Source organism: Ambystoma mexicanum, chromosome 11 (assembly GCF_040938575.1).
Source record: "Ambystoma mexicanum isolate Mex_15411 chromosome 11, UKY_AmexF1_1, whole genome shotgun sequence".
Classification (NCBI taxonomy): domain Eukaryota; kingdom Metazoa; phylum Chordata; class Amphibia; order Caudata; family Ambystomatidae; genus Ambystoma; species Ambystoma mexicanum.
The window spans coordinates 804,537,477-804,559,387 of NC_090934.1; the positions used below are offsets into that span (position 1 = coordinate 804,537,477).

Below are 21,911 nucleotides of genomic sequence, written 5' to 3' on the forward strand. Positions count from 1 at the left end.
GGTCCTCCCCAACCCCTGTTTTTTTACCCCTTAAAACCCATTACAGTAATAAAACCTTTACTTACAGAAAAAATGAATGTTTTTGATGCATTTCTTTCGATACATTTGCATTCAATACTATGTATATGATGCAATGCCTGGATACCATCCAGCACACATGTGTGTGATGCACATGTCTGCTTCATAGACCATTTGAACACTGATTGAATGTTGCATGTGTCTTGATGTTGACATCCACTTGTGCCCTGGGTGGAACAAGGGGCAAGCGTGGGCAGTTCTGTCTCTGACCATATTGGGGAATCCTGCAACAGCATAAAATCTGTTCTTGATCTGGATGAGGACTGTAGGGTGTGTGGGAAAGACAATGTGGTGGCGAATTCATCTCATCATGGTGACCAGCGAGAGGACACATTAGAAGCCAGGGCCACAGTATGCTGGAAAACTACCTGTAGCACTGAAATTGAGCACTGTGAGTAGCTTCAACAGATTGAGGGATCACAGGGGGGGTGGTGGTGACTGTGTTCCTCTCTGGCTCCATGTAATGCTCGATTTCGGTTGATTTCTGCCAGGAGGCCAAAGACGGTAGGCATGTCCAGGCAGTAGGCAGTGAGACTTTCTGGTCTTTGATGTCGTGGTGCAAAATCCTGGGCCTGAACACCCTCAGTTGGTGTATCTTCAGTCTCTCTTACCCCTCCTCCTGTCCTCGTGCTACTGCTGTTCAGCGGGCTGGGGTTCAGGCTAATAGGCTGCCTGAGCTGGAGTACAGGCTGATGGGCTGCTTGGGCTGAGGGCAGGCATGCACGCTGCTTCTAGACCACCTGTGTGAGGGTGATCATTCGCCTTAGCTGTATCGACAATGATAGTTCTCGGTCAATGGTGCTTTCATAAGTGAGCCTGCTGTTTATGTGCTTTTTATGCAGTCTCCATCCCCTGATTGGAGACCCCTTACTTGTGTGTCTTATTGTGGTTCTTGCATGGCTTGTTGGGAAGATTGTTTCCTGCTGTGTGCATGGCCAATTTTACTCTGGCAATTTGCACCTGCTTTCAGCAGGTGCATTTTTTGGGGGAACATTTTGGAGTAAAAAGCAGTGCAATCTTTCAGTAGCATTCCCTTTCACATAATTTCATGGTGTAAATTGAATGCGTACACCACGGCGTGAATTACATTGCATAAATCATGCATGTTCTTTATGGTATTCCGCCTGTGTTTAGAGGCGTAAAGTCAGAGGGCAGTCGTGTACAGGACCAGCATATGGTGGAGCATAAATTCATGGTGTACACGGTCTATGCCTTGATGTTATGCTCCAGGGAATTCGAAAATGAGCTACAGTCTATAAACTGTGGCAAAAGGTACTATACCAAATCTAATGATTAAAATACATATTTTTGTGAATGAGAGCTCTGAATAATATGAGTATTACTGATAACAGCATGATTTTAATGGAGGTAACCAGTCGGCTCAATGTTGCCACAATGCAGGGCCCATGGAAAGGACTTTTATGTGAGATAATCCCGAGAAGGGGAAAGCTTCTTTGTAACGGATTGGCAATTACAGTAATACATTAAAGACCTTAGTTCTCCAGCGCCCATCAATACGATAAGTTAATTACGGAAAGTCCAGCGTTGATCAATGTGGAATTTAATTGCTTAGAGTAATCGGGCTCAAATTCATTTGCTTTCAGTGAGGGATCACGTTTAGGAAGGGTGTATCCCGCGCCCTTCCAGTGCAAGTGGTTTAGTGGCTCCACGCTCCACTGTGGAATGCAAAAGATGCTGATTTTAACTCCTAGTTTCCCCACTTTAACAAGTTTAGCCGCATTCATAAAATGGCATTGTTTATCTAAGCGAAGGATGCGATTGTGGGTCTCAGAAAATCCACAAGCACATCAATAACTTGTACGGAAAAAAGATGCAGAGCATTCACAAAGGTGTCAAAACTGGAATGCAAAATCACCAAGAAAAAGAGAACTCAATGGCAAAAGATACCCTTAGAGGGCAGGAGAGAGGGGCATCACGTGGAAAGTAGCAAACGTAGTGATGGAAGCGGGTGATGGCTATGCAAATACACCGGAAAAGTCAAAACCTCCCACCTATCTGTGGAAGACAGGACAACAAGGTGTATTCAGAAAAGATGAGCAAGCCACATGCCCAGAATGATCCCTCTGAGCACGTGATCCAATCCAGAAGGGAGGCCAAAAAAGGACAGCAACTTCTTGAGTACGATTTCTCGACATGACTGATTCCAGTAGGAACCATGCTGTTGCGTCATCTGAACGTGAGATGGGGGAGGAGTGAGAGAAAGAATGTGTGTGAAAGGGCAGTTTCATGCCTGGGGCAGCCAGATAATGAGGGATACGTGAATATCGCTTCCACACATCCGGATGCCATACTACCAGGAGTGAAGGTGGTAGCTACCATACATTTTTTGTCACTGGCACCTTTAAGAGAATGAGAGGCGTCAACACCGGCGTTTCTCAAGCCTCAGACGCCTTACACCAGGTCCTAAATTGCATCTTATCATCTGTTGCTAAACACTACACCATGCCCAATGGAGCACGCGCAAGCTGAACTAAAGTGGAGGAATTTCGCAAAATGTGCTTTCCTGGTTTGTGTGCTGCAGACATTTGGCAACATCGACCACTCTTTGCCATAAAACGCCTATTCCGGAACAGTGGGCGCTGGCATTCCGCTAATGCCTAGGTGAGGTGTGAACCCATGATGAACACGACTCTTCCAGTCCCACCTGATCCCATCTAGATCCCCTGCCACAAGGGAATTAAATGGCAATGTAAGGATGGCTTATATGGGGCACCCAATTGCTTGGCAAATACTGCAGGAGCACAACTGACACAGTCATCCCCAATATTTTACCAAACAGAGGCAACATACCTTGCGATTACCCCCTGTGTACAAGGCCAAAGGTGTCTTCAGTGTGCTGCCCAACATGGCATTGGTCATGACCCGTGACTCGTGCTCAGAGCAACAGTACCTCATACCGTTGTAATTGGGCTGAGAAATGTTTGAGTGGGTCTAATGAATGGCCGGGTAGCAAAGTATGTGCATTAAAATGCTTTGTGTGTTATACCTTTCATGACACATTGCATGTGCATAAATTAAGAGCGCCCAGTGCCCGATGTCACAAGGGCTGGCGACATAATGGTATCTAAAGTCGTGCACATGCATCCATGTACTTTTCATATTGTAGGAAGACATGTGACCTATTTATGTTCTGAAAACATCCATTTATCTACGTCAATATGTTAGGTTATGCTAAAGCATTTGTATACACTGCATGTTCGCCTGGCGCTCTGGCAGATCTGTAAAGCAAGAAGGTAAGGTGTGGGGGTAGGTTAGTAGGACTGAGTGAGAAACAAAGAGCGAGAGAGCTGTGCTGAGCGTATGTGTGAATTTTCAGTCGGTATTCGTCAGGTGCTGTTGTGGGAGGCTATGGTTTGTTTTATTGTTACGGTTTGTTGTGCTGCTGAGGTATGGTTGTGTTTGATTTAGAGTTTGAGAGGTGTATGCAGAGGGATGAGTTTGTTAGTGGGGTTGGATAGTGGCAATACTTTATCATACCCACTCAGTTTTGGCCACCTGTGGCACACATCCCTGCCAATGTCGTACGTAGTAGTTTGAGTATGGGACATTATGTCATAGACTGGAGGGTGAGTGGAATCTGGCGATGTCACATTGGAATGTTGTTGTGTGAGCGAGTCTGTGAGTTCCAGGGTTGTTAGTTAGTATTGTGAGCTGGCTGGATTGGATGTGCCAGTGTTTTCTCCTACCTGTCATCTGTACTAAGTAACATACTGCAAATAAGCTCACCTTATTACGTACCTTCTACTCTGGTGTGGTGAGTGGCTCCAAGAACCCCATTACTTCATCGTACATTGTGGTGTGCTACAGTTCCCACTCCAATTTATTATGCATAGGTGTGGGTCGTTAACAGGGCTATTTGGTTGTGATACCTTCTCCCCCCCTGTGTTCAAACTAATGTATCTCTACATCACTTACCCCCTGGCACATCCCGGTGTGCAGTGACCATTGCCTCCATTGGACCCTTATTTATTTTATTTTATTTTATTTATTTATTTGCATTTATAAATAGCCCGGGGGCATCAAGGAGCTGTTACATGATTTTGTCTTAGTTGCATAACATAATTGGGCGATTGGGTTACATTGGCCCGCAAAAAAACAAGCATTGATGATTAAACAAGTATTGAATACATTTCTTAGGTGAGCGGCTTGGTTACAGTAGCCCTTCATTCGTTGGAGAAGCGTGCAAGGTTATCTCCTTACAGTATGCAGGAGAGTTACATAGTTTGGATACAAGGCATTAGGTTACATTTGAGCTTAGAAAAAACAATCTGGTTTTGATGTCCTTGAGGAGGGGGCACCTCTTCCCTGTGTCCTTGAGCTCCGGTGGTCTATCTGTTCGGTTGCCACTCTTTTCCCTTTAATTCTATTGCTCTCTGTCTGTGGTTCAATTAGGTCGGTCCCATCTCTCTCCTTTGTTTCCGGTAGGGCCCACTAGGGGAACAGGTATACCTGTGTCTCCCTTCCATTAGGAGGCCTCTCTACTTCCCTGCACTTCGCTTGTGGTCTGACACAGTCCCCCGTCTTTCCATTTGTGTGTTCATTCCATGGGGTGTGGGTGTTGCTCATTCATTTTGTTTCCTTTCGGAATTTAAAAGCCAGATTTTTAGAAGTTTTCTGAATTTTAGATGGTTCTTCATAGTTCGTATTTCTCTGTGGAAGCAGTGCCAAAGTTTAACGGCTAGGCAAGAGAAGCCTGATCCACCAAGTTCTTTCCCCATGCACGGTTTAGGTTTCAGGCAGATGTCATCGCTGGATCTGAGTGTTCTGGTCGGCTGGTAAATGGTGATTTTCTTTTGTATGAATTCTGCTCCCTGGCCGTGGATTGCTCAATGTATTATGCACATTGCTTTGAATGTAATTTGTTTTTTGACTGGCAGCCAATGTAGCATCTTTAGCGCTGGAGTGATGTGGTCCCTTCGTGCAAGTTTGAGGAGAAGTATGGCAGCTGCGTTCTGCATACGTTGTAGTTTCTTCAGTAAATAATCTGGCATTCCGAGGTATATGCTGTTGGCATAGTCTATCCTAGACATGATGAGGGAGATGATGGCTAGTGTTTTGTGCATGAAGAGAGGAATAGTAGAATATTTTTCATCATGTGTAGGTGGAATAAGCATTTCTTGATTATTGCATTTACTTGTAGTTCTAAGGTTAGCTTGTTGTCCATTATGATTTCATGTTTTTTGACAATTTTGGATGGTGTGGGTGCTGTTCCTAGTTCTGTGGGACAATGGATGTACTGGTTGCTTCTTTGGTTTTTGTATATAATCATGATTTCCATCTTGCCAGGGTTAATTTAGAGGATGTTACTTTTCATCCATTCATAGAGTTCTTTGAGACAGTCTATTAGCGTTGTGTTTTCCTCTTGTACATCTTCAATTTTGTAGATAATTTGGGTGTCATCTGCGTAGTTGTAGCAAGTGAAGCCGTGTCTTTTGATGAGGTTGATTAGTGGAGTCATGTAGATGTTGAACAGGAGTTGGGATAGGGAGGATCCTTGTAGTACTTCACAGGTGGTGTCCCACGGTGCAGCTATGAATGGTTTTATCCATACTGTTTTGCTTCTTTCAGACAAAAAAGATTTAATCCAGAGCAACGCTGTGTCATTGAACCCTATTTCTTCCACTCTCTTCATGAGGATGCTGTGGCTGACTGTTTCGAACGCTGCAGAGAGTTCGAGTAGTATGAATGCTGAGTTTGTGTTGGACTCTATGTTGGTCTGTAGATCATCCCAAATAGAAGGAAGTGCTGCCTCTGTGCCTCATAATGCTCTTGAGCCAACTTGTGTCTGGTCTAATAGTTGGTGGTTTTCTACACATGTAGAAAACCACCAACCATTGTTTGTTCATAGACATAGGTCTCTAATAATTTTGTCGGATAGGGAATGTTTGATATCGGTCTGTAGTTAGAGAGGTCTTGTTGATTCTGTTAACTAACAGTTAATTGTAACTACTAAAACTGTAATTGAGTATTGAGGTTTCAGTTAGAGGAGGCCAAATTCAACTGTAAGTGGCAATTAATAACGTCTACTATCTTCTGATTCAGAATACCAAGTAGTAAGCACTAACCTGGTCCGACAGCAGATATGGGAACAGCAATTTCAGAATGCAAGGACCTCCCGGAGGATCCTGCCCCCCCTCACCGGGATAGAACAACCAGCGAGGGAGAAGCACGAACCCCAGGGAAACCCTCTGGGGGAAAAAACCCTGGGCGATGTCGATGGATGACTTCTAAAATGGATCAAACTCCTCTGGGCGTAGGATCACAGGAAGAGTGTGGCAAGAGTTCTACAGAGTAAAGATAAGACAGGTAAGTACTGAAGAAAGAGAGGTAAGTCTGGAGGCAGAATAAAAAAAACAAGGGAGTGGGTTTGCACTTACTGGTCTCTCCTAAACGGGTTTGGCATTGAATAAGGCTGCAGAGCCAGCTCGGTTCAAGTAATAGATCCGTAATCTTGGAAGAGGGGGAGTGGGAGGTCCCTAGGAGACGAGAGAGAATTAATCACTGGAAAGAGAAAGGAAACTAGATATCAGATGTAGAAGGGAACTCACTTTCTCTAGAAAGACGGGATTCCCACTATTTGCAGTTCGCTTGAATGATGGGTAAGGAGCGAAGGGTAAGATATGAGCCGGAGAAGGAGGTCGGATCGGGAGAACAGCGGAAAGAAGACGCTGCTGAGGATTTCTAAGAATGGAAATAGTCAGAAAGGGGATATTAAGACAGAAAACACAAGCATATCAGAGGTAGAAGGCAATGCCCTAGACACAAACTTACGGAGCGTCACACAAAAAGTAGCGACGCTTCGAAGTGAGATTCTTCGGTCCTTTAATGGAGTCACGTGACCTGCTGATTGCGTCCGTTGAAAGCGTGAAGTAACTAGACTGCTGCAACCCACGTAGTCGAGATCTGCGGCCATCTTGAATGCATCTCGTTGTATCCATCCACACAACCTCCTGTTTTGCTAAAAGGAGCAACGTCGGAATGGTGTAACAGGTCTTCCACATCGCCCATTGTATCCTAGAGGAGTGGTTTGATGTATGCAGATTTGAAAGCCTGCGGTACTCTCCCCGTTGAGAGTGATAGGTTGAAGAGGTTTATGTGGCCTTCCAATGGTGTGCCTTGTGTAAGGATTGCTTTATAGATTTCTGGTGGCCACGGGTCCATTGGGGAGCTTGCTTTGTTGCTTTGTTTCAAGTGTTAGGAAAGATTTCATATTGTATGTAATTTTCTCTCCATGTGGCAACCCCCAAACTTTTTGCCGCTGTTTTACACCCTGATCTAGACTTTGCCAGAGAAGCGCAGCCTTCCGCCGCACTCCTCTGGGCTTTCGCTCAATTCTTATGGGGAAACTGACATGCCCTTAAGACAGTCAGTACTGGGAGACTTTGTTTCCCTTAGTCCTTTCCTCATGTTGCAGCTTTTGTGCAACATGAAACAAGAGTGCACTGTAACTTACTTTCCCACGCTCTTGGGTCTCTAGTCATTCCAAGGCCCTAGAAACCTCTCACTGGACTTATGAACTGTGCAAGTGTGTCACGGACAGGACTGGTGGCAGCTATCGTTTCTTTTGTGTTTTGAACCCTTTATTGCCATGTTATCCGAGCTTACCGCGTTTGGCACGAGTAGGTGGCCTGGCTCCCAAAATGGCCATGCCTCGAGGTTCTCTGTCCTGTCCGCTGACCGTCTTGCCCCTTCAACTTCCCCCAGGTCGAGCCGTCCCGGGGCAGTCCTTATTTGGTCATGCACTTTACCGCAAAACACAATGCTTTTGCAGGCTTCTGCATGCCTTGTGTGTGCCTCCAGGATGTGGGCTGGGATGTCTGATCCCAATACACATCCTGGGTGCCAGAGAGTCTAGAATGTCCTGAATGCCTGGGACCACCGTGGTCTGTGATAGGTCCACGTATGGTGTGAGTGTTTGTGAGCAGATTTCCCATTGGTCCTCTCTGTTTTGGCACGAAGGGAACTTTGGATAAGAGGAGGCTGGAACACCACTACCTTGTCGATCTCCTGAGTTCAAACCGAACAAGGGGTAAGGAGCCAAGTATCCTGCAACAAGAAGCTGAGTCGAGGAACCGCTGGTGACCCACTAAAGGTTTGGCACCCTGAACTGCTATCGTCCTGCGAGACCCCTCTGCATCTGATCGTCCTAGAAGGTCTGCGAAGGCGCTTCAACCCATTGGAATAGTGGGATCAACTATTCCCGGCACCTTCATCAAACCCTGCAAGTAAGCCTCTTCGGAAGTGTCCCTGGGCCAACCAGTGGGCTGACCAGCTTACGCGGGACGCTTTGCTCTGTCACCGCCGCCGTTTCGGGGAAGCCCTCGAAACTTGATTTACTGCTTGCATTGCGTCCACGGCACCCTCACACCGAATTTCGTACACTTGGCATTCCCAGGTCTGAAGTGAGACGAGTCCGCCCGGACCAGAGTAAACACGGTTGCCATGTTGCCCTGCTGTGGTAACAACCTGTGCACATCCACTGCATTTGGACACCGTCTACCCTGCATCCTGCTACGCAGAATCTACATGGTGACGAGACATCCTGAACATTGCAGCTGAACCTGCCAGCAACGTGAACTGAACTGGAGAAGTTTGGGTCTGCCTGCGTCGGGGACCAGTGAGTAGTCCATACCCCAACCGGTGGCCCCTCGCACAGGAGCCTGTTTCTTTTCTACCGTTGTTGCGAAATAGAGACTCTATCCCACAGTGTCGCCCTGCCTCTGCCCACAAGTGGAGGCCTTGCTTGAGTAGTGGGGACTTGTTCTGCATCGCTTCATTCACCTTCGTGAACTGCCTGATATCCTTAAAGAGGCCCTCTTTTGTCCATTGGCACCAGCGCGTGCAGGTACTTTTGAGCATAAGGCTCCTCTCTTCGTAGGGCTCGGACTTCCTCCTATTTAGGTGTATTTCAGATGTCGAACTGGGTCTAATGATTACCTGCACTGCCTGTTTTCCTCCCCATGTAGGTGGTTTACATATTATGTGCTCCTAACTCCTTAGACCCCTCGGTCTTATATATATATTGTATTGATTGTGATGTGTTGGTTTACTTTAGTATTATTGTCATTCTTTGCTATGGTTGATGTTACAAAGGCCTTGTAATAAATGTGTCTATATTTTTAATATAACACCTGTCTGGAGTAATTTGTAAGTGTCCTTGCTTTGTGTGCTCATTGAGGTCTTTCCGTCACCCTCACCCCTCTTGAGACTTAGTCTTGACCGCCGCCATCGCTACCCTGATTGGTCTGGCTTGTCCAGTGGTTACCCTGTTCCAAGAAACTAGGCTGGCCTTCTGAACCTCTGCCCCTCCAGGTCCGAGTTCAGAAATCCATCTTAACATCAACAGCTTGACGAATTTCTCTCTTGACATTTGGGAAAAGGTTTTGCAGCTTGTTCTGTGGTTCCAGGGTAGGTAGTGTATGGTGCACAGTCTGGTTGACTGGTCTTCTTTGTATGATCCGATGTATGTCAATGATTATAATTTTAAAGTGGTCTGCAAGATCATTGCATAGTTTATGTGAGGTTACCAGTGTGTTATTTCATTCAGGGGGGTTTCTCATCTTATTTACTATGTTGAATAATTCTTTCTGGGTGTTGGTGGCTTTTGTGATTCGGTCATCATAGTATTTCTATTTGGCTTTGAGAATCTCCTTTGTGTATGCTCCGATTTGTTTTTGATAATGTATTCTTTTGGCTTGGTTGTAGTTTTTCCTCCATTCTAGTTCAAGTTTCTGGTTTGTTTGTTTCTTGTATTGAGGTGGGGTGTAAACCATCTTGCCACTGCGTTCTTTCATGATGGGATGATGGGTTTTTCCAGGCAGATGCTGTCTTTTGTTTCAGGGATCCACTTCTGGATTATCTCTGCTTTTTCATCTAGGTCAGTTCAGTCCAGGGTTGCGGTCGATGGTTTTGAGGATTCCAGTTGTTCTTTTAATTTACTGCTTTTGATGGTATTCCAGTTTCTTTTCCAGATCAGGGGGAATTCTTGGGGCTGTTTGGGTGCTTTAGATGGTAGTTGGATCATGAACTGTATGATGAGGTGGTCGCTCCATAGTAGTTGCATTGTTGGCACAGTTGAAATCAGTTTATTGTTGGCAAAAATTGCATTCAGAGTGCTCCTTTCACCATCATTTTTGTGATTTTGGGTTCTCTTCTTCAAACCATATGTTGAAGTCCCAGAGCATTATCATGCAATCATGTTTATTGGCCAGGTTTGTGATGGCTTCTATGAAGGTGTCTACAAAGGTGGCATTGTAGGTCGGTGGTCTATAGATGAGTATGAATGAGAGGTTTGTTTTTGAGTCAGCTGTCAGGTGAAGGACGAGGGATTTGCAGTTTCTGATGTTCAGCGGGTTGGCTGTTTTTGTTTTTATGTTTTCTTTGTAGGCTACCGCATGTCATCCTCCGCTTCTTTCTTTGTTGCTTACATGTGTGCATTTGAAGTTGTCTGGTTGATAGCTGTGTAGTGTAACTTTGTAGTTTTGTCATTTAACCAGGTTTCTGTGATGAATAGGAGGTTGATTCCACCATTGTAGAGTTGATCGTAGATCTCTTTGGTGTGTTTGGACATTGATCTTGCATTGATTAGATTGCAGAGTTTTATTTTATTTTAATAGTGTTGTAGAGAAGGAGCCACGTACACCCACCTCAACCACTTCACCCATATTGACTATGCGAGGCTGGATGAGCCATGAAGCCAAGCCAAGAAGCCAAGGTTTTATCAGGCTGCAGTGAGCAGACAGTGGATACAAATCGTGTGAAAGTACAAACTCCTGTTCAGAAGGCATGACCAAACAAGGAAGACATCAGAGGTCTATTAATAAATAATATTTCTAATACACAAGAGGCTCGATTTTGTGGTCTTCAGTCAGGTGGAAGGATAAAGTTGGACAAACAAGATGGTCACACCTACACATGAGGACAGAGCGTGCCTTCACTCCCTGAATTCTCCAGAGCTAAGAACACTCCCAAGGACAAGTTCAAAGTCCTAATTGGCAGCAGACCACTCAGGTAATGATAGATGCATATGCTAATTGGTGGGACACTATGGTCAAGACGAGCTCACCAGCACCTGGGAGCCCAGCCTTCATGCTGCTATCGCAGGAGGAAAAGTACTGACAAAGGTTGGAGTGCCAACCAATTGTAGGGGACCACGCAATCAAGGGTCCTATTGTTTGTGTAACTAATAGGACGTTGTGTATTTAGTGATGTTCATAGTGACCTGTTTAAGGGGAGAGCTTAGTTGCCCCACCTGATGTTAAGAAACCAAGTACTTTCTTTTACTGTCCCATACTAGTATAGAATCAAACAATTGGGCTCCTGGTATGGAACCTATTCTACCCAGGAGGGTTAACTGAAGAACAAAGCACACAAGTGAATAGGTTCAAGAACACTATTGCTCATACACGCGAAATCCCAAAGTTTTTTGTGTAAACTCTGCCGTTTCTTCAATGAGACAATACTCATAGAGGTTATATCGTAGAGAAAAAAAATCTCTCAGACACAATTATTTTATATATTGGAACTGTGTGAGTGGTATACATAAAAGCACAATTCCAGGGAGAAACAGACATCAAAATAGTTTCTTGGACCACAACAGAACAAACAAAAATATGTTTTCAACACACTGTATCAAGGCGTTTTCCAGGCAAAAATAAAGGCAGTGTGTGTATAACAAACCCAATCTGTGTGGGGGTTTGTCAAAAATGCACAATTCAATGGTGTGAAGTTACAAAACAAGGTTCTTAAAACAACATAAAACATTTGCAAGGACACAAAAGAGAAATTTGCATGTGTGGACAGCAATATATGTGCTGTAGTTTCAGGGAAATAGTGCATCTACACCAGGTGTTTCGGCCATTAGGAGTTGAGCTAGATGAGCCTCATCAATCATATGGCCATCATCAGGACGGGTTCTGTGTGAAATGACGTCTGTGCTGCAGGGGAGGGAGACCACAATCAGACGGGTATATGAGCAAAATAATTTGAAAAGAATAAACCAGAGGTATTGTGTAATCAATGTGATCAGAAAACACACAGCTTACCTATGGGGTAAATTCACAGGCACTGTATAAGAGATCCGCTAGCCACGTTGGCTGGTCTCTAGGTAATCCTGTTATACAAAACAGAACAAGTACTATTGGTGGGGAGTTGAAAAACCCTCCAGTGTCATGTACATAATAGTTATAAAAGTACAGGCTTTGTTGAATGTAAAAGAGTCTTACCTCTCACCGGCAAAATCCAGGTAAGAAGGTCAAGGAGTGCTCTCTCAAAAAACAACAATCCGCCGTTGGGTGCACGGCTAAAAGATAAATATAAAGTAACAATGAGAATCCAGAACTACAGGAGCCTCGTTTTAGTCTAAGCTGGGGACCGTAGAAGTAGAATTACCTTGGATCGTGTATCAGGCAAACTGGTAGTCTGCAGGAAAAGACAGCGGGCAGCGTCTCCTCAAGCTGCTGAGTCACTGGAGAGAGCTGGCAGCAAAGTGTTAGTAACAGTGTTGCCAGGACAGAGAGGCTGTTTTATATGGCAGCCATCTTAGAGTCAGGCTAGGAACGAGTGCCCCCAGGAATTGGTGTATAGCACTTGATCCAGATTAGTATGATTGCACTAAAACAAATACGAGTGTGCCTAATGTTCAAGTGATTATGAAAAAGCAATTTAGGGTCTATTTTCAATCTAAAGGTTGCCATGGCAACCATCTACCACAAATAAATTCAAGAACGGGTGGAAGGGAGTCAATGCATTGCGGCAGTGGTGCATGTCATGAACACATAGTATACATAGTATGCTGAAATAAGAAGTGCTTACAAATGCATAGAAAAACGAATGCACGCTTCATATGGTCCTCAAAAGACACACAACACCAGGCTATACTTGTTGGTGCAGTGCATATATCATATAGTGAGAGAAAACCATATGTTAGGCCAATTCAGACAGTTACTCACACAGATGGAGCAGGGTGAATTAATGCTCTGAAACAAGTAGAAACAACGTTGCACTGGGGAAAAAACCCAACAACACATGAATCAGTGGTTACAGAAAGGATTTCCATTCTACTGAATGTTCTACTGAGTGTGGTTCTTTCACTGCTAAGAACCACAGGGACACGGATTTAAGGTGGTTTGTCCTCCAAAAAGTTAAACCAGCCGAGAGGGGGGGGGGGGGTTTGAATAAAACACTCACCCAGTTAGCACAGCGGCGGGTACACAGACTGTACACCGTACATGCTGGTTTAAATGTTTCAGTAGAATGGAAATCCATTCTGTAACCACTGATTCATGTGTTGTTGGTTTTTTCCCCAGTGCAACGTTGTTTCTACTTGTTTCAGAGCATTAATTCACCCTGCTCCATCTGTGTGAGTAACTGTCTGAATTGGCCTAACATATGGTTTTCTCTCACTATATGATATATGCACTGCACCAACAAGTATAGCCTGGTGTTTGTTGTGTGTTTTGTGAGGACCATATGAAGCGTGCATTCGTTTTTCTATGCATTTGTAAGCACTTCTTATTTCAGCATACTATGTATACTATGTGTTCATGACATGCACCACTGCCGCAATGCATTGACTCCCTTCCACCCGTTCTTGAATTTATTTGTGGTCGATGGTTACCATGGCAACCTTTACATTGAAAATAGCCCCTAAATTGCTTTTTCATAATCACTTGAACATTAGGCACACTCGTATTTGTTTTAGTGCAATCATACTAATCTGGATGAAGTGCTATACACCAATTCCTGGGGGCACTCGTTCCTAGCCTGACTCTAAGATGGCTGCCATATAAAACAGCCTCTCTGTCCTGGCAACAGCGTTACTAACACATTGCTGCCGGCTCTCCCCAGTGACTCAGCAGCTTGAGGAGACGCTGCCCGCTGTCTTTTCCTGCAGACTACCAGTTCTGCCTGATACACGATCCAAGGTAATTCTACTTTTACGGTCCCCAGCTTAGACTAAAATGTGGATCCTGTAGTTCTGGACTCTCGTTATTACTTTATATTTATCTTTTTGCCGTGCACCCAACGGCGGATTGTTGTTTTTTGAGAGAGCACTCCTTGACCTTCTTACCTGGATTTTGCCGGTGAGAGGTAAGACTCGTTTACATTCAACAAAGCATGTACTTTTATAACTATTATGTACATGACACTGCAGGGTTTTTCAACTCCCCACCAATAGTACTTGTTCTGTTTTGTATAAAACAGGATTACCTAGAGACCAGCCAACGCGGCTAGCGGATCTCTTATACAGTGCCTGTGAATTTACCCCATAGGTAAGCTGTGTGTTTTCCAATCACATTGATTACACAATACCTCTGATTTATTCTTTTCAAATTATTTTGCTCATACGCCCGTCTGATTGTGGTCTCCCTCCCCTGCAGCACAGACGTCATTTCACACAGAACCAGTCCTGATGATGGCCATATGATTGATGAGGCTCATCTAGCTCAACTCTTAATGGCCGAAACACCTGGTGTAGACGCACTATTTCCCTGAAACTACAGCACATATATTGCTGTCCACACATGCAAATTTCTCTTTTGTGTCCTTGCAAATGTTTTATGTTGTTTTAAGAACCTTGTTTTGTAACTTCACACCATTGAATTGTGCATTTTTGACAAACCCCCACACAGATTGGGTTTGTTATAACACACACTGCCTTTATTTTTGCCTGAAAAACGCCTTGATACAGTGTGTTGAAAACATATTTTTGTTTGTTCTGTTGTGGTCCAAGAAACCATTTTGATGTCTGTTTCTCCCTGGAATTGTGCTTTTATGTATACCACTCACACAGTTCCAATATATAAAATAATTGTGTCTGAGAATTTTTTTTTCTCTACGATATAACCTCTATGAGTATTGTCTCATTGAAGAAACAGCAGAGTTTACACAAAAAATTGTGGGATTTCGCGTGTATGAGCAATAGTGTTCTTGAACCTATTCACTTTTGTGCTTTGTTCTCCATACTAGTATAGAACATACACTTAGATATTCCCTTAGACCCTATCACGTTCTTCAATAGGTTTTGTAGTTTGCCACGTAGGATGACGTTATTAAATACGTAAGTTGATGTAATCTATGATGATTTTTTGCTATAAAAGAATGTTTTTTTCTAAGATGCATTGAGAGAATTTGCACTGAGACATCCGTTGATGTCTGCTGTACTCCCTGTTTTAGATAATTGATATTAAAACAGTTATCCTCTTTGCCAACTACCTGAGTCATTTCGATTATTGATGTATGAATAAAGTCTGCATCCCTGTCATGATGCCTACCCCCGGAGCATCAGGCCAGGCCCAGCACCCCCGGAAGCAGGCATCATGCCCTCGGGTAAAAGCCCAGCGGCCCCTTATAGGGATTCTTTGGACTCAGTCCTGGCACCTTTGGCGCCAGGCTCATGTTGGACATCAGTCCTGGCGCCATAGGCGCCAGGCTCATAAAGGGAGGTGTTTTGTGCACTTACCTGATGCAGAACATGCTGCACGCTTCAGGCCTCCCTGAGACCTGAAAGGGACTATTTTTTCATAGGGACTATTTTTTCACTCGGGCGTGGCCAGGGAAGGATACATACCTAGTTGGGGAAGGATACATACCTGGGACTTCTTTGGAGGCTATTTAAGCCACGCCCAGACAGCAGCTCATGCTTCGCGTTGTTCTGCTTCCTGCAGCTTAACGCTCACCGTGTCTGCTCCTGCTCCTGGACTACAGCCACGCCCGTCTTGAACCTGGAAGTCCTGCAAGGAAGGAAGAGAAGAGAAAGGTGAAAACCAAGGATTATTTCAAGCTTCTTACCTGCATCCGGAATCTTCTCGCCAGCATCCCTGAAGGAAGACTTCAATTTAAAAGCATCGCGTTGCTCGCTGCAGCGCCACGCTTCACTCACCTGTCCTGTCCTCGAGACATCTCCCGGCTCCATCACGGCTGTCAGCATCGGACGCCACATCTCTGCACCTAGGGGAGAGAGGAAGAAACAAAAGGTGAGCAGAAGGACACACAGAAGGAAAGCCTGATTAACAGCCATAATACTTACCGGCTTTTCTTCCACATTTCAGGTCGGCGCCGCCCCGTTGGCAGGTACCGTACCCCGGCCCCTATGGGGAAAGGACTAGAGACATTTCAGAGGAATGATAAGGACATCTAGAGGGATCGCCCTCATTACTACTCACCTCGGCAGGTTAACCCCTCAACGCATCGCCTTCATTCTGCACCTGAAATAAAGGACAGATCACAGGTGAGAAAGACAGCATAAAGGGGGCCTCACTTGAACTTTGAACTTTCATACTTACGGCGCATCGCTCAGGAAAGTCAAGTGGATTTTGCCAGCGCCATTCTGAAAACCAGTGAAGTAACTGGTCGAACGCACACCCCTGCACCAGAAGCAGGATGGAGAGTTCAACCTTCCAAACCATAAGGTGAGCTTAAACCGGGTTTGGAAGAATAGAGAGGAACGGAGGAGGAAAGGGGGGAGCTAGCACACCATTCTGCAGACTGTTAATCCCCTTTCTCATCTGCAGAAGGATATTTCTACAGGCCAAGGAAGCACGATTTGGAGGTCCTGTCCAATCGGTGTTCCGGGTCCTGCGCATCACGCTAGAAGAGGCCGCAGTAATCCAGACTAGATCAGCGCCCCCGTGGGAACCAGGTGGGCGTTACAGAACGCGAAGCCTCCCTACAAATTCCCACCCAGGCGCTATGGAAACTTCTGAGACTGACCAACTGGCCCAACTACTGGGGGAATTACGGGCCGAGGTACACGCCGCTCGTCAAGAGACTAATGCCCTCAGAAGAGAAGTGATTGTAACAAGGGAAAGGACTGAAGACCTGGCTAGACAGCTTTTGCAAGGTCAAGCTGGACAAACTCCTTTACCCGGTTCCGGGGGGAACCCCACTCCTGTGGTTTCCAGTAACCCTGTGCTGATTAATCTACCTGCAAACATGCCGCTGGCCCCACCCGTACGCTTTGCTGGGGACCCCAAACGATTCGCCGTATTCATGAATCAGTGTCGTTTGCACTTCCTATGCAGACCCGGGGCCTTCCCTAATGATCAGACCAAGGTAGTCTTTGTGTTGTCATATCTCAGCGGCTGCGCTGCCGATTGGTCAGTCCCACTGGTAACTCAAGATGACCCGATTCTTTGTGATTTTCAAGGATTTCAAACAAGCATGGAAAGGTTATTTGCTCGACATTCCCAGGGACAGGCTCTGGATGACGAACTTCTATCTCTGCGACAGGGCAATCAAGACCTCTATCCTACATTGCAACCTTCAATAGACTAATTGTGGAAACTGGATGGCCAGAGGATAAAAGAATCACGTTATTCTATCGAGGTCTACGCGGAGAACTTAAAGATGTCCTGGCACAAGTTGTAAATCCGCCCCAACAATGCACTGAATATATAGACTTAGTGGTCCAGTTGGATCACAGGCTGCAAAACAGAAAAGCAGATCGGTCCAAGTTTGAAACCCGGGTGTGGGCCAAAACCCACGCTGACCCCAAGGGGGCTGATGCCTCGGAGCATATGCAAATCGGAGGAGTTAAAGGACCCCTAACTCAAAAAGAATGGGAAAAAAGACGACAGATGCAATTATGCCTTTATTGTGGGTCCTCAGGACACTTTCTACGAGATTGCCCGGTTAAGCCGCCCAAGAAGGTGGTAGGAGCCGCTGATAAAATCCATGGAAACTCTGTATCGGGAAACGACCAGGCCCGGCAAGCGTAGGGGTCCGCTTGCCGAGCTTGAAAACTAACTCTCAGACCTCGCATTTCATTGTGCCAATGGTCCTCATAGGTCCGGAACAGCCAAAACGGTTGCATGCTATAAAGGCATACATCGATAGCGGGGCTATAGGAAACTATGTGGATCGAGAATTGGTCTCTAGGATAAACCTCCCTCTGCATCCTAAAACCAGCAAAGATGTCATCACCACTGTAGATGGAACCGAAATTGCCTCTGGACCGGTAACACATTCCACAGCTGAGGTGACACTTGTAGGTCCGGATGGCCATCGGGAGGCAGTTGTGTTTGATGTGATCAAGACTCCACAGTTTCAGCTTTTTCTCGGAGTCCCTTGGTTAGAGACACATAATCCTCGAATTGATTGGCAAGCGAAGAGAATAACCTTCCCTGATTGTGCACAAACCTGCTACCCAGAAAATCCAAAGATTAATCTAGCATCAGTAACCTCTGTCCCCGTGCAACTACCTCCAGAGTACCAAGACTTTCAGGACGTCTTCCAAAAGGAACAGGCCAACACGTTACCTCCCCACAGATCGTACGATTGCCAAATCGATCTGGTGCCCGGTGCACAACCCCCTTGTAGCAGGATTTATGCCCTTACTGAACCTGAGAATCTGCATTTGAGTCAATATTTAGATCAATACCTCGCCAATGGTTTCATTCGCCTGTCAAAGTCCCCGGCATCTTCAGCTTTGTTCTTCGTGCCTAAAAAAGAGGGCGACCTTAGGACTTGCATCGATTACCGCGCATTGAACCAGATAACTGTTAAAAATCGGTACCCTCTACCTCTGATCCCTGAACTCCTTGACCAGGTGAAGGACGCTTGCGTATACACCAAGTTAGATCTCCGGGGGGCTTATCATCTGGTACGAGTAAAAGAAGGCAACGAATGGAAAACGGCCTTCCGTACAAAATATGGACTATTCGAATACCAGGTGATGCCTTTCGGGTTGTGCAACGCGCCTGCTGCCTTCCAATTCTTCATGAATGATGTCCTTCGGGAACTCATCGATGTCTGTGTTATCGTGTATATCGATGACATTCTTGTGTACTCCTCTTCGGAATCTGATCACAGAAAACATGTCAGGGCCGTCCTAGAGAAACTACGCCAGCACAAACTGTTTGCCAAGCTGGAAAAATGTGTTTTCCATACCACCGAGGTTGAGTTTCTCGTATTCATCCTGACACCTAAAGGGGTCCGAATGGATTCACGGAAAGTGGATGCCATCCTCAAATGGCCATCACCTAGTTCAGTGAAAGGTGTCCAAAGCATGCTTGGTTTTGCCAACTTTTATCGCAGGTTTATCCCAGAGTTTTCACGTGTGGTGCATCCCATCACTGCACTCTTGCGAAAAAATAAACGTTTTGAATGGACCGAGGAAGCCGAACAGGCCTTTCAGGAGTTGAAAGCTAAGTTCACGTCCGCACCTATTTTGAAGCACCCGCGTCCTGATCTTCCATATATAGTCGAAACCGACGCGTCCAGCTTAGCCATGGGAGCTGTCCTGTCTCAGAGAGACCCTGAAACCAACCAACTGCACCCCGTAGCATTTTGGTCCAGAAAGTTCTCACCGCCGGAGATAAATTATGCGATTACCGATAAGGAACTATTAGCCATTAAGTCCGCCTTTAAGGCTTGGCGGCATTATCTCCTCGGCGCCCGGCATACCATCACCGTGATCACTGATCACCAAAATTTACAATATTTAAAAACTGCCAAGGCCCAATCGTCTCGACAGCTCCGATGGGCTTTGTTCTTTGCTGAGTTCGATTTTGTAATCACCTACCGCCCCGGTTCTAAGAATGGTAAGGCGGACGCTCTATCCCGAATTGGAATGGAAGAAATAGACACAAACTCAGAACCTGTGCCGATAATTCCCGAACAAAGAATTTTGGGAATAACCACTTTACAAACCCTTGAAGACATTCAAGCACGAGTAAAACAAGTCCTGGACTCTTCAGCCTTGCAGGATTGGATCAAAAAGGGGTCTAACTTTTCAGTCAAGGATGGCTTACGTTACTTCCAAGGACGCTTATTTTTGCCAGAAAAGGAATGGCAAGAACTGGTTATTTCCCGTCATCATGACACCCTGATGGAAGGACATCCTGGCATTGCCAAAACTTAGGAAAAGGTTAGACGACAATTCTGGTGGCCTTCCTGGCGAAAGGATATTAAATCTTTCGTGATGTCCTGTGGAGTTTGTGCCCAAAACAAAGGTCAAAAGACAGGACCCGCCGGTCTTCTTCAGCCCTTAGACATTCCACCAGCACCTTGGCACACCCTGTCACTAGATTTTATCACGGACCTGCCCTCTTGTAATGGTTACAATACTATTCTGGTCGTGGTGGATTTATTTTCCAAAATGGCCCACTTTATTCCGTTGAAAGGATTACCTTCAGCCTTTGTTCTTGCCAAGGAATTCCTCGAGAATATCATCCGTTTGCATGGATTCGCGTCCATACTAGTCTCCGATCGGGGAAGCCAGTTTATTTCTCATTTTTGGAAAAAGTGTTGTCAGCTGGCACAAATCGACATAAGACTCTCGACCAGCCACCACCCACAGACCGATGGTCAGACGGAGAGAACGAACCAGACCCTTGAACAATTTCTACGATGTATGTTGTACCAATCGGAGTTTAATTGGAAGGATATTCTGTGGGTGGCTGAATATGCTTATAATAACTCGATACACTCTGGAACGGGTCAAAGCCCCTTTTTTACCCTATATGGACATCACCCTCGTACTTCAGACTTGGACTCACCTTCGAGCCTTGAAATGCCCGCAGTGGATCATTTGCATTCTACGATAACTCAAGCCTTGAAGGATGCAACTGCACATTTGCAACATGCGAAAGAGAAATACAAAAAGAATGCAGATCTACATCGAAAGGAGGTTCCTCCGTACCAAATTGGGGATCAAGTATGGTTGGCTACCAAACACTTATCGCTCAAGGGACCTCAAACTTTTAATCCAAGGTATTTAGGCCCTTACTCAATCAAAGCTATAATTAACACAGTAGCAGTCAAGCTCGATCTACCAGCCAACATGCGGATTCACCCCGTTTTTCATGTGTCACTTTTGAAACCAGTACAACCAGGAACCAGATTAATAAAGCCACCAGACCCAATCCTGATAGATGGAGAGCCAGAATTCGAAGTAAAGAACATTTTGGATTCCAAAATCTTAAAATAAAAGCTTTTCTATCTAATTGATTGGAAAGGGTACGGGCCTCAGGAAAGGTCTTGGGAACCCAGTGATCACGTACATGTACCTCGGCTGGTAAAAAGGTTCCATCGGAATTTCCCAAACAAACCGAAACCTCCAGAAGGAACGACCATGGGAGGGGCCTTGGGGGGGGAGTGCTGTCATGATGCCTACCCCCGGAGCATCAGGCCAGGCCCAGCACCCCCGGAAGCAGGCATCATGCCCTCGGGTAAAAGCCCAGCGGCCCCTTATAGGGACTCTTTGGACTCAGTCCTGGCGCCTTTGGTGCCAGGCTCATGTTGGATATCAGTCCTGGCGCCATAGGCGCCAGGCTCATAAAGGGAGGTGTTTTGTGCACTTACCTGATGCAGACCATGCTGCACGCTTCAGGCCTCCCTGAGACCTGAAAGGGACTATTTTTTCATAGGGACTATTTTTTCACTCAGGCGTGGCCAGGGAAGGATGCATACCTAGTTGGGGAAGGATACATACCTGGGACTTCTTTGGAGGCTATTTAAGCCACGCCCAGACAGCAGCTCATGCTTCGCTTTGTTCTGCTTCCTGCAGCTTAACGCTCACCATGTCTGCTCCTGCTCCTGGACTACAGCCACGCCCGTCTTGAACCTGGAAGACCTGCAAGGAAGGAAGAGAAGAGAAAGGTGAAAACCAAGGATTATTTCAAGCTTCTTACCTGCATCCGGAATCTTCTCACCAGCATCCCTGAAGGAAGACTTCAATTTAAAAGCATCGCGTTGCTCGCTGCAGCGCCACGCTTCACTCACCTGTCCTGTCCTCGAGACATCTCCCGGCTCCATCGCGGCTGTCAGCATCGGACGCCACATCTCTGCACCTAGGGGAGAGAGGAAGA

The 21,911-nt window shown here is 45.7% G+C and overlaps 1 protein-coding gene across 1 annotated transcript in view; it reads left to right on the plus strand.

Annotated features, from left to right (window-relative positions):
• INSC (INSC spindle orientation adaptor protein) overlaps positions 1-21,911 on the plus strand; it is a 1,941,980-nt gene that overhangs the window by 359,006 nt on the left and 1,561,063 nt on the right. The gene's annotated exons all lie outside the window — the stretch shown is intronic.